The sequence below is a fragment of the Chlorocebus sabaeus genome, chromosome 11, assembly GCF_047675955.1.
Source record: "Chlorocebus sabaeus isolate Y175 chromosome 11, mChlSab1.0.hap1, whole genome shotgun sequence".
Classification (NCBI taxonomy): domain Eukaryota; kingdom Metazoa; phylum Chordata; class Mammalia; order Primates; family Cercopithecidae; genus Chlorocebus; species Chlorocebus sabaeus.
In genome coordinates, this window is record NC_132914.1 from 9,012,653 (window position 1) to 9,022,538 (window position 9,886).

General features: G+C 36.2%; 1 long non-coding RNA gene across 1 annotated transcript in view; it reads left to right on the forward strand.

Moving 5' to 3' along the window:
- The window catches only part of LOC119622686 (uncharacterized), a 47,079-nt gene extending 39,069 nt beyond the window's left edge, over positions 1–8,010 (forward strand). Inside the window, exon 4 of the long non-coding RNA XR_012094442.1 lies at positions 7,724–8,010. This is a non-coding gene — a long non-coding RNA (uncharacterized lncRNA). The remainder of the gene's footprint in view (positions 1–7,723) is intronic.
- Positions 8,011–9,886: the final 1,876 nt, after the last annotated feature.

Here is a 9,886-nt window from a genome sequence, read left to right on the forward strand (position 1 = left end):
TTGCCCATTCAGTATGATACTGGCTGTGGGTTTGTCATAAGGGCTCTTATTATTTTGAGATACATTCCATCAATACCCAGTTTATTGAATATCAAGGTGTGTTAAATTTTATTGAAGGCCTTTTTTTGCATCTATTGAGATAATCGTGTTTTTTGTCATTGGTTCTGTTTATGTAATGGATTACATTTATTGATTTGCATATGTTAGCCTAGCCTGGCATCTCAGGGATGAAGCCAACTTGATCGTGGTTGATAAACTTTTTGATGTGCTGCTGGATTTGGTTTGCCAGCATTTTATTGAGAACTTTCACATTGATGTTCATCAGGGATATTTTCATGAAACTTTCTTTTTTTGTTGTGTCTTTGCCAAATTTGAGTGTTAGGATGATGCTGGCCTCATAAAATTAGTTAGGGAGAAGTTCCTCTTTTTTTATTGTTTGGAATAGTTTCAGAAAGAATGGTACATCTCCACTTTGTACCTCTGGTAGAATTTGGCTGTGAACCTGTTTGGTCCTGGGCTTTTTTTGGTTGGTATGCTATTAATTACTGCCTCAATTTCACAACTTGTTATTGGTCTATTCAGGAATTTTACTTCTTCCTGATTTAGTCTTGGGAGGGTGTATATGTCCAGGAATTTATCCATTTCTTCTAGGTTTTCTAGTTTATTTGTATAGATGTGTTTATAGTATTCTCTGATGGTAATTTATATTTCTGTGGGATCAGTGGTGATATTCCCATTATCATTTTTATTGTGTCTATTTGATTCTTCTCTCTTTTCTTCTTTATTAATCTGGGTAGTGGTCTATTCTATTTTGTTCATCTTTTCAAAAAACCACCTCCTGAATTCATTGATTTTTTGAAGTATTTTTTCTCTCTATCTCGTTTGGTTCTGCTCTGATATTATTTCATGTCATCTGCTAGCTTTTGAATTTGTGTGCTCTTGCTTTTCTCTAGTTCTTTTCATTGTGATATTAGGGTGTCAATTTTAGATCTTTCCCACTTTCTCTTGTGGGCATTTGGTGCTATAAATTTCCCTCTAAACACTGCTTTAGCTGTATCCGAGAGATTCTGTTATGTTGTATCTTTGTTCTCATTGGATTCAAAGAACTTATTTATTTCTGCCTTAATATTGTTATTTACCCAGTAGTCATTCAGGAGAAGGTTGTTCGCTTTCCATGTAGCTGTGCAATTTTGTGTGAGTTTTTAAATCCTGAGTTCTAATTTGATTGTACTGTGATCTGAGAGACTGTTTGTTATTTTTTCTGTTCTTTTGAATGTGCTGAGGAGTGTTTTACTTCCAATTATGTAGTCAGTTTTAGAATGAGTGTGATGTGGTGCTGAGTAGAATGTATATTCTGTTGATTTGGGGTGGAGAGTTCTGTAGATGTCTATTAGGTTCACTTGTTCCACAGCTGAGTTCAAGTCCTGAATATCCTTGTTAATTTTTCTGTCTCATTGACCTATCTAATTTTGACATTGGGGTGTTAAAGTCTCCCACTATTATTGTGTGGGAGTCTGAGCCTCTTTGTAGGTCTCTGAGAAATTGCTTTATGAATCTGGGTGCTCCTGTGTTGGTGAATATATATTTAGGATAGTTAGCTCTTCTTGTTGAATTGATCCCTTTACCGTTATGTAATGCCCTTCTTTGTCTCTTTTGATCTTTATTGGTTTAAAGTCTGTTTTCCCAGAGACTAGGATTGCAACTCCTACTTTTTTTTTTTTTCTTTCTGTTTGCTTGATGAATCTTCCTCCATCCCTTTATTTTGAACCTATGTGTGTCTTTGCATGTGAGATGGGTCTCCTGAATACAACACACCAACGGGTCTTGCCTCTTTATCCATTTGACAGTCTGTGACTTTTAATTGGGGCATTTAGCCCATTTACATTTAAGGTTAATGTTGTTATGTGTGAATTTAATCCTGTCATTATGATGCTAGCTGATTATTTTGCACATTAGTTGATGCAGTTTCTTCATAGTGTCAATGGTCTTTACAATTTGGTATGTTTTTGCAGTGGCTGGTACTGGTTTTTCCTTTCCATGTTTAGTGCTTCCTTCAGAAGCTCTTGTAAGACAGGCCTAGTGGTGACAAAATTTCTCAGCATTTGCTTGTATGTAAAGGATTTTTTTCTCCTTCACTTATGAAACTTAGTTTGGCTGGATATGAAATTCTGGGTTGAACATTCTTTTCTTTATGAATGTTGAGTATTGGTCCCCACTCTCTTCTGGCTTGTAGGGTCTCTGCAGAGAGATCTGCTATTAGTCTGATGGATTCCCTTTGTGGGTAACCTGACCTTTCTCTCTGGCTGCCCTTAACGTTTTTTCCTTCATTTCAACCTTGGTGAATCTGATGATTATGTGTCTTGGGGTTGCTCTTCTTGAGGAGTATCTTTGTGGTATTCTCTATATTTCCTGAATTTGAATGTTGGCCTGTCTTGCTAGGTTCAGGAAATTCTCCTGGATAATATCCTGAAGAGTGTTTTACAACTTGGTTCTATTCTCTCCATCATGTTCGGGTACACCAAAGAAACAGAAGTTTGGTCTTTTCACATAGTCCCATATTTCTTGGAGGATTTGTTTGTTCCTTTTCATTCTTTTTTCTCTAATTTTGTCTTCACACTTTATTTCATTAAGTTTGTCTTCAATCTCTGATATCCTTTCTTCCACTTGGTCGATTCAGCTATTGATACTTGTAAATGCTTCACGAAATTCTCTTGCTGTGTTTTTCACTTCCATGAGGTCATTTATGTTCCTCTCTAAACTAGTTATACTAGTTAGCAATTCCTCTAGCCTTTTTTCAAAGTTTTTAGCTTCCTTGAATTGGGTTAGAACATGCTCCTTTGGCTCAAAATTTGTTATTACCCACCCTCTGAAGCCTACTTCTGTCAATTTGTCAAACTCATTCTCCATCATTTTGTTCCCTTGCTGGTGAGGAGTTGTGATCCTTTGGAGGTGAAGAGACCTTCTGGTTTTTGGAATTTTTGGAATTTTCAGCCTTTTTGCACTGGTTTTTCCTCATCTTCGTGGATTTATCTACCTTTGGTCTTTGATGTTGGTGACCTTTGGATGGGGTTTTGGTGTGGACTTCTTTTTTGTTGATGTTGATGCTATTCCTTTCTGTTTGTTGGTTTTCTTCTAACAGTCTGGCCCCTCTGCTGCAGGTCCACTCTAGACCCAGTTTGCCTGGGTATCACCAGTGGAGGTTGCAGAACAGCAAAGATTGTTGCCTCTTCCTTCCTATGGAAGCTTCGCCCCAGAAGAGCACCCACTAGAAGCTCTCCTGTATGAAGTGTTTGTCACCCCTACTGGGAGGTGTCTCCCAGTCAGGAGGCATGGGGGTCAGGGACCCACTTGAGGAGGCAGTCTGTCTCTTATCAGAGCTTGAGTGCTGTGCTGGGAAACCTGCCATTCTCTTTAGCGCTGCCAGGCAGGAATGTTTAAGTCTGCTGAAGCTGCACCCACAGCCACCCTTTCCCCAGGTGCTCTGTCCCAGGGAGATAGGAGTTTTATCTATAAGTTCCTGACAGGGGCTGCTGCCTTTCAGAGATGCCCTGCCCAGAGAGGAGGTATTGAGAGAGGCAGTCTGGCTACAGCAGTTTTGCTGAGCTGTGGTGGGCTCCGCCAAGTTCAAACTTCCTGGTGGCTTTTTTTACACTGTAAGGGGAAAACCACCTACTCAAGCCTCAGTAATGGTGGACGCCCCACCCCGCTCCAGCGTCACAGGTCAACTTCACACTGCTGTGCTGGCAGTGAGACTTTCAAGCCAGTGGATCTTGGCTTGCTGGGCTCTGTGGGAGTGGGATCTGCTGAGCTAGACTACTTGGCTTCCTGACTTCAGCCCCCTTTCCAGGGGAGTGAATGGTTTTGTCTTGCTGGTGTTCAAGGAACCACTGGGGTGTGAAAAAAAACTCCTGCAGCTAGCTTGGTGTCTGCCCAAATGGCCACCCAGTTTTGTGCTTGAAACCCAGGGCTCTGGTGGTGTAGGCACCCGAGAGAATCTCCTGGTCTGCGGATTGTGACGACCATGGGAAAATCGTAGTATATGGGGCGGAATGCATCATTCCTCATGGCACAATCCCTCGTGGCTTCCCTTGGCTAGGGGAGGGAGTTTTTCAACCCCTTGCACTTCCCAGGTGAGGCAACACCCCACCCTGCTTCAGCTCACTCTTTGTGGGATTCACTCACTGTCTAACCAGTCCCAGTGAGATAAGCCAGGTACCTCAGCTGGAAATGCAGAAATCACCCACCTTCTGCGTTGATCTTGCTGGGAGCTGCAGACAGGAGCTGTTCCTATTTGGCCATCTTGCCAGCTACCCTCTTGGTTTTGTTTTGATGTAATGTCAAAATGTCTTTGCCCAGATCAATGTCAAGAAGCTTTTTCATTGTGTTTTCCTTTAGTAGTTTTACAGTTTCATGTCTTACAGTTAGTTCTTTACTTTGTGTTTTTATATATATATATATAAAACACAGTGTACTATATATATATAGAGAGAGAGAGAGTAAGAAAAGGGTCCCACTTCTTTTTTATGCTTGTGAATATCCAGTTTCCCGTACACTATTTATTGAAAAGATTGTCTTTTGTCTATTGTGTTTACTTGGCACTTGTTGAAAGCCAGTTGACCATAAATGTGTGGATTTACTTCTAGGCTCTCCGAATGTTTAGTTGGTCCACATATCTCTATTATGCCAATGCCAAACTGTTTGGATTATTCACCTTTGTAGTACATTTGAACTAAAATAGTGATGTTTTCAGCTTTGCCCTTTCTGCTGAATTTGTCGGCTATTTGAGGTCTTCTGTGATTTTATATGAATTTTAAGACATTTTTTTTTCCTATTTCAGTAAAAATGCCCCTGGGATACTGATGAAGATTGCATTGAATTTGTAGGTTGTGTTGGGTGTTACAAACATTTTAATAACATTGATTATTCCAGTTCATGAAAACAAGATATCTTTCCATTTATTTTTGTCTTCTTCAGTTTTTTTCATCATTGTTATGTAGTTTTCAGTGTACAAATCTTTTATTTTTTTGGTCAACTATATTCCTAAGCATTTTTTAATGCTTTTGTAAAGTGAGATTGTTTTCTCAATTTGTTTTCAAATGGCTTACCATTAGTGCATTGAAACATTGTTAATTTTTGTATGTTGTTTTGGTATCCTGTAACTTTACTGAATTAATTTATTATTTATAACAGTTTTTTTTTTTTGTTAAAACTTTATGGTTTTCTGTATATAAAATCAAGTTGTCTGCAGAGACAGTTTATCCTTTTTCTTTCAAATTTGGGTACCTTTAATTTTTTTTAGCCTAATTGCTATGGCTAGAACTTTCAGTACTATGTTGAATAAAAATGGTGAGAGTGAATATCCTTGTTTTAATCCTGAAATTAGAAATATGTTTTAGTTTTTCACCATGGAGTATGATGTTAGCTGTGGGCTTGTCATATATACCCTTTAACCTATGTTCATTGGGGATATTGTCCTGTTATTTTCTTTTTGTAGTGTGCTTGTCTTGCTTTAGTATCAAGGTAATGCTGAACTCATAAAATGAGTTTGAAAGTATTCCCTCCTCTTTGAATTTTTACAAGAGTTTGTGAAGGACTAGTATTCATTTTTCTTTTTAAATTAAATTAAATTTCAATAGTTTTGGGGCAACAGGTGGTTTTTGATTATATGGATAAGTTCTTTAGTGGTGATTTTGGAGATTTTGGTGCACCCATCACTCAAGCAGTGTACACTGTACACAGTATATAGTGTTTTATTCCTCATCCCCCTCCCACCCTTTCCCTGAATCCCCAAAGTCCATTATATCATTCATATGCCTTTGTGTCCTCGTAGCTTAGCTCCCAATTATAAGTGAGAACATAAAATATTTGATTTTCCATTTCTGTGTTACTTCACTTAGAATAATGGTCTCCAGCTCCATCTAGGTTGCTGCAGATGCTATTTTGTTGTTGTTGTTATGACTTGAGTAGTATTCCAGAGTGTGTGTATATATATATGTACACATATATATATACAGAATGTGTGTGTATATATATACACATATATATACAGAATGTGTGTGTGTATATATATACACACATATATATATACAGAATGTGTGTGTATATATACACGCACTCTGGAATACTACTCAGTCATATATATACATATATATGTATATACATATGTGTGTGTATATAGATGTGTGTATATACATAGATATATATACACACGTATATATATATATATCACATTTTCTTTATCATCTCCTTGGTTGATGGGCATTTAGGCTAGTTCTATGCATGTAGAACTATCTTTTTCATGTAATGACTTCTTTTCCTCTGGGTAGATACCCAGTAGTGGGATTGCTGGATCATGTGGCACTTCTACTTTTAGTTCTTTAAGGAATCTCCATACTGTTTTCCATAGTGGTTGTATAAGTTTATATTCCCATCAGAAGTGTAAAAGTGTTCCCTTTTGCATCACATTGACACAAAATTCTTGAATCCAAAATAGAGCCCACATAGCCCAAGCAAGACTAAGCAAAAATAAAAATAAAAATAAAAATAAAAACTGCATCTAGAGCATCACATTACCTTACTTCAAACTATACTACCAGGTTATAGTTACCCAAACAACATGGTACTGGAAAAAAAAAGTAGGTATGTAGGCCAATGGTATTAGCTTTTATTTAAATGTTTGTTACAAAGTTGTGAAGCCCTGCAGTCCTTGACAAATTTTGATTACTTTTTCAATGCCCTTACTAATTATTGATCAGTTGATATTTTCTATTTCTTAATGATTTATTCTTGATAGATTGTATGTTTCAAGGACTATATCAGTTTCTTCCAAGTTAATCCAACTATTGATGTATAATTGTTCATAATAGTCTTTTATGACACTGTACATTTATATAGTGTAATAATGCTGCCTCTTTCACGTCTGATTTTATTTACTTGATTATTCTCCCTTTTTTTCTTAGTCTAGCTAAATGTTTGTCAATTTTGTTTATCTTCTCAAAAAACTAACTCTTAAGCTCATCAATTTTTCTATTGTTTTATAGGTTATTTCATTTATTTCTAATTTGTTCTTTATTATTTTCTTTCTTCTACAAAATTTGTGCTTTGTTCTTCTTTATCTAGTTCCTTGAGTTGTAAAATTGAATTCTTTATTTCAGATCTTTCTTCTATTTTATGAAGGTGTTTATTGCTATAAACTTTCTCTTAGAACTGTTTTTTCTACATACCATAAGTTTCACTATTTCCATTTTCATTTGTCTGTCTCAAGATTTTTTTTATTTCCTTCTTGATTTCTTCTCTGATCCATTGTTATTCAGGAGGATGTTGTTTACTTTCTGCATATTTGGGTATTTTTAAAATTTCACCCTGTTAATGGTTTTTAATCTCATACCTTTGTGGTCAGAAAAAGTGCTTAATATGATTTCAATCTTTTTAAATTTTTTGAAGACTTGTTTGTGGCCTGAAATATGTTCTATCCTGGAGAATGATTTATGTGCACTTCAGAAGAATGTTTATTCTTCTGCTTTGGGATGAAATGTTCTATATATGTCTGATAGACTTATTTGGTTTAAAGTTTATTTCAAGTCCTGTGTATTATTGAACTTCTGTCTGAATAATCTGTTATTAAATTGACATATTGGAATCCTCTACTATTAATGTATTGCTATCTAAGCTGCCTCCTTAAGACAGATAAATTGTAAAGTCCTGTTATTTTCTTAATTTTAAGGGAAAATGAAAGATCAAAGTTGGAAAGTCATCAGGGTTTTATAAAACAAAGCACAGGTAAGCAAGAAGGTAGGCATTAGACATGTTAGTGTGGTTGGGGCCATAACTCCTGGGATGAAAGATGAAGGGGAGGCACAAATAAGTGACTTGAAGCAAGGGTCCTGCCCTGATGAAGATATTGATATGCCTTGAACTAAGGTGTGTCACTAAAATTCAACCCCCTGCCCAAGGACTAAAATAAATTCATATATTTTGGAACTAATTAGACATGAATGGTTATACAAAATTGTGAATGTATTAAATGCTACTGAATTGTACACTTTAAAGGTGTTAATTTAATGTTATATGAATTTCACCTTAATACAAAATTAAAAATATATATTAATAATAAAAAATATTGCTATCTATCTTCCTCATTAGATCTATTAATATTTGCCCTATATATTTAGGCGATCTCTTGCTAAGTGTACATATTACAGTTTTTAAGTTATAGTTTATTTTGTCTGATAGAAGTATAGCTATTCCTACAGTCTCTTGGTTTCTATTTGCATGAATTATCTTTCTTTATTCCTTCCCTTTCAGTCTACATGTGTACTTAAAGCTGAAGTGGGTCTCTTGTAGGCACTATATAGCTGGGTGTTTTCTTTTCCCATTCAGCCAATCTATGCTTTTTCATTGAATAGTTCAATCTTTTTCAATTCAAGGTAATCATTGATACATAAAAAATTTGCTACTACCATTTTATTGTTTCTGGTTTTTTGGAGCTCTTTTGCTCCTTTCTTTTCCTCTTGTTTTATACTTTTGTGATTTTATTATTTTCTGTAATGGTATATATATTAGTTCATTCTCACACTGCTATAAAAATACTACCTGAGACTGGGTGATTTATAAAAGAAAGAGGTTTATTTGACTCACAGTTCTGCATGGCTGGGGAGACCTCAGGAAACTTACAATTACAGCAGAAGGGTAAGCAGGCATGTCTTACATGGTGACAAGTGAGAGAACATGTGAAAGAAGTGAAGGGAGAAGAGCCCCTTATAAAACCATCAGATCTCAAGTGAAAACTCACTCACTATCATGAGAACAGCATGGGGGCAACTGACCTCATGATCCAATCACCTCCCACCAGATCCTGCCCTCCACATGTAGGGATTTTGGGGATTACAATTTGAGATGCGATTTGGGTGGGGACACAGAGCCAAACCATATCAGTATGTTTTGATTTCTTTCTCTTTTTCTTTTGTGTGTCTACTATAGATTTTTGATTTGTGATTACAATGAAGCTAACATAGAACATCTTGCAGTTATGCCAATTTATTTTAAACTAATAACAACTCAGGTTTGATTGCATATCACAACTCTACACTTTTACTCTTTCCCTCATTCAATGTTTTCGATACACAATTTACATTTTTAAATATTGTGTATCCTTTAACAAATTATTGTAGGTATAAGTCTTTTTGATAGTTTTGTCTTTTAAGTTTATACTAGTAATATAAGTGATTTACACATGACCATTATGGTATTAGAGTATCCTGAATTTGACTACATATTTACCTTTACAAGTGAGTATTTTTTATTTTTGTTTTTAATGTTATTAATTAGCGTTATTTCATTGCAACTGTGGAAATTCTCTTGAGCATTTCTTGTAAGGCAAGTCTAGTGGTGGTGAACTCCCTCAGCTTTTGTTTATCTGGAAATGTCTTTATTTTCCTTTCGTCCCTGAAGAATAGTTTTTCCAGATTTAGTATTTTGGTTGGAAGATTTTTTTCTTTTTCGGCACTTTGAATATATTAGCCCACTCTCTTCTGTTAAAATTTCTGTTAAAATGTTTGCTGATAGTCTTATGTAGTTTCCCCTGTAGTGTACCCTGTATTTGATTATGTCATTTCTTACTGATTTCAACTCTTTCTCTCCTGGCCTGGGATAGGCACAGAGCCAAGGGGACCTTTCTACCATGGAGAAAGGGTGAGTGAGCAAGAATCCCAGGATACCAACACTTCTGTGACAGAACTTCACAATCCTGGGCATGGGAGATCTCTCCTAACTTCTTTCTCTCCCCTAGACTTCAGACCAACATGAAGAGCTGCCAGTTATCTGGGTAGAGAGACTGCCCAGGCCCATGTGTAGTCACACAGGTCTTGCCTCAGCAACAGATCCCATA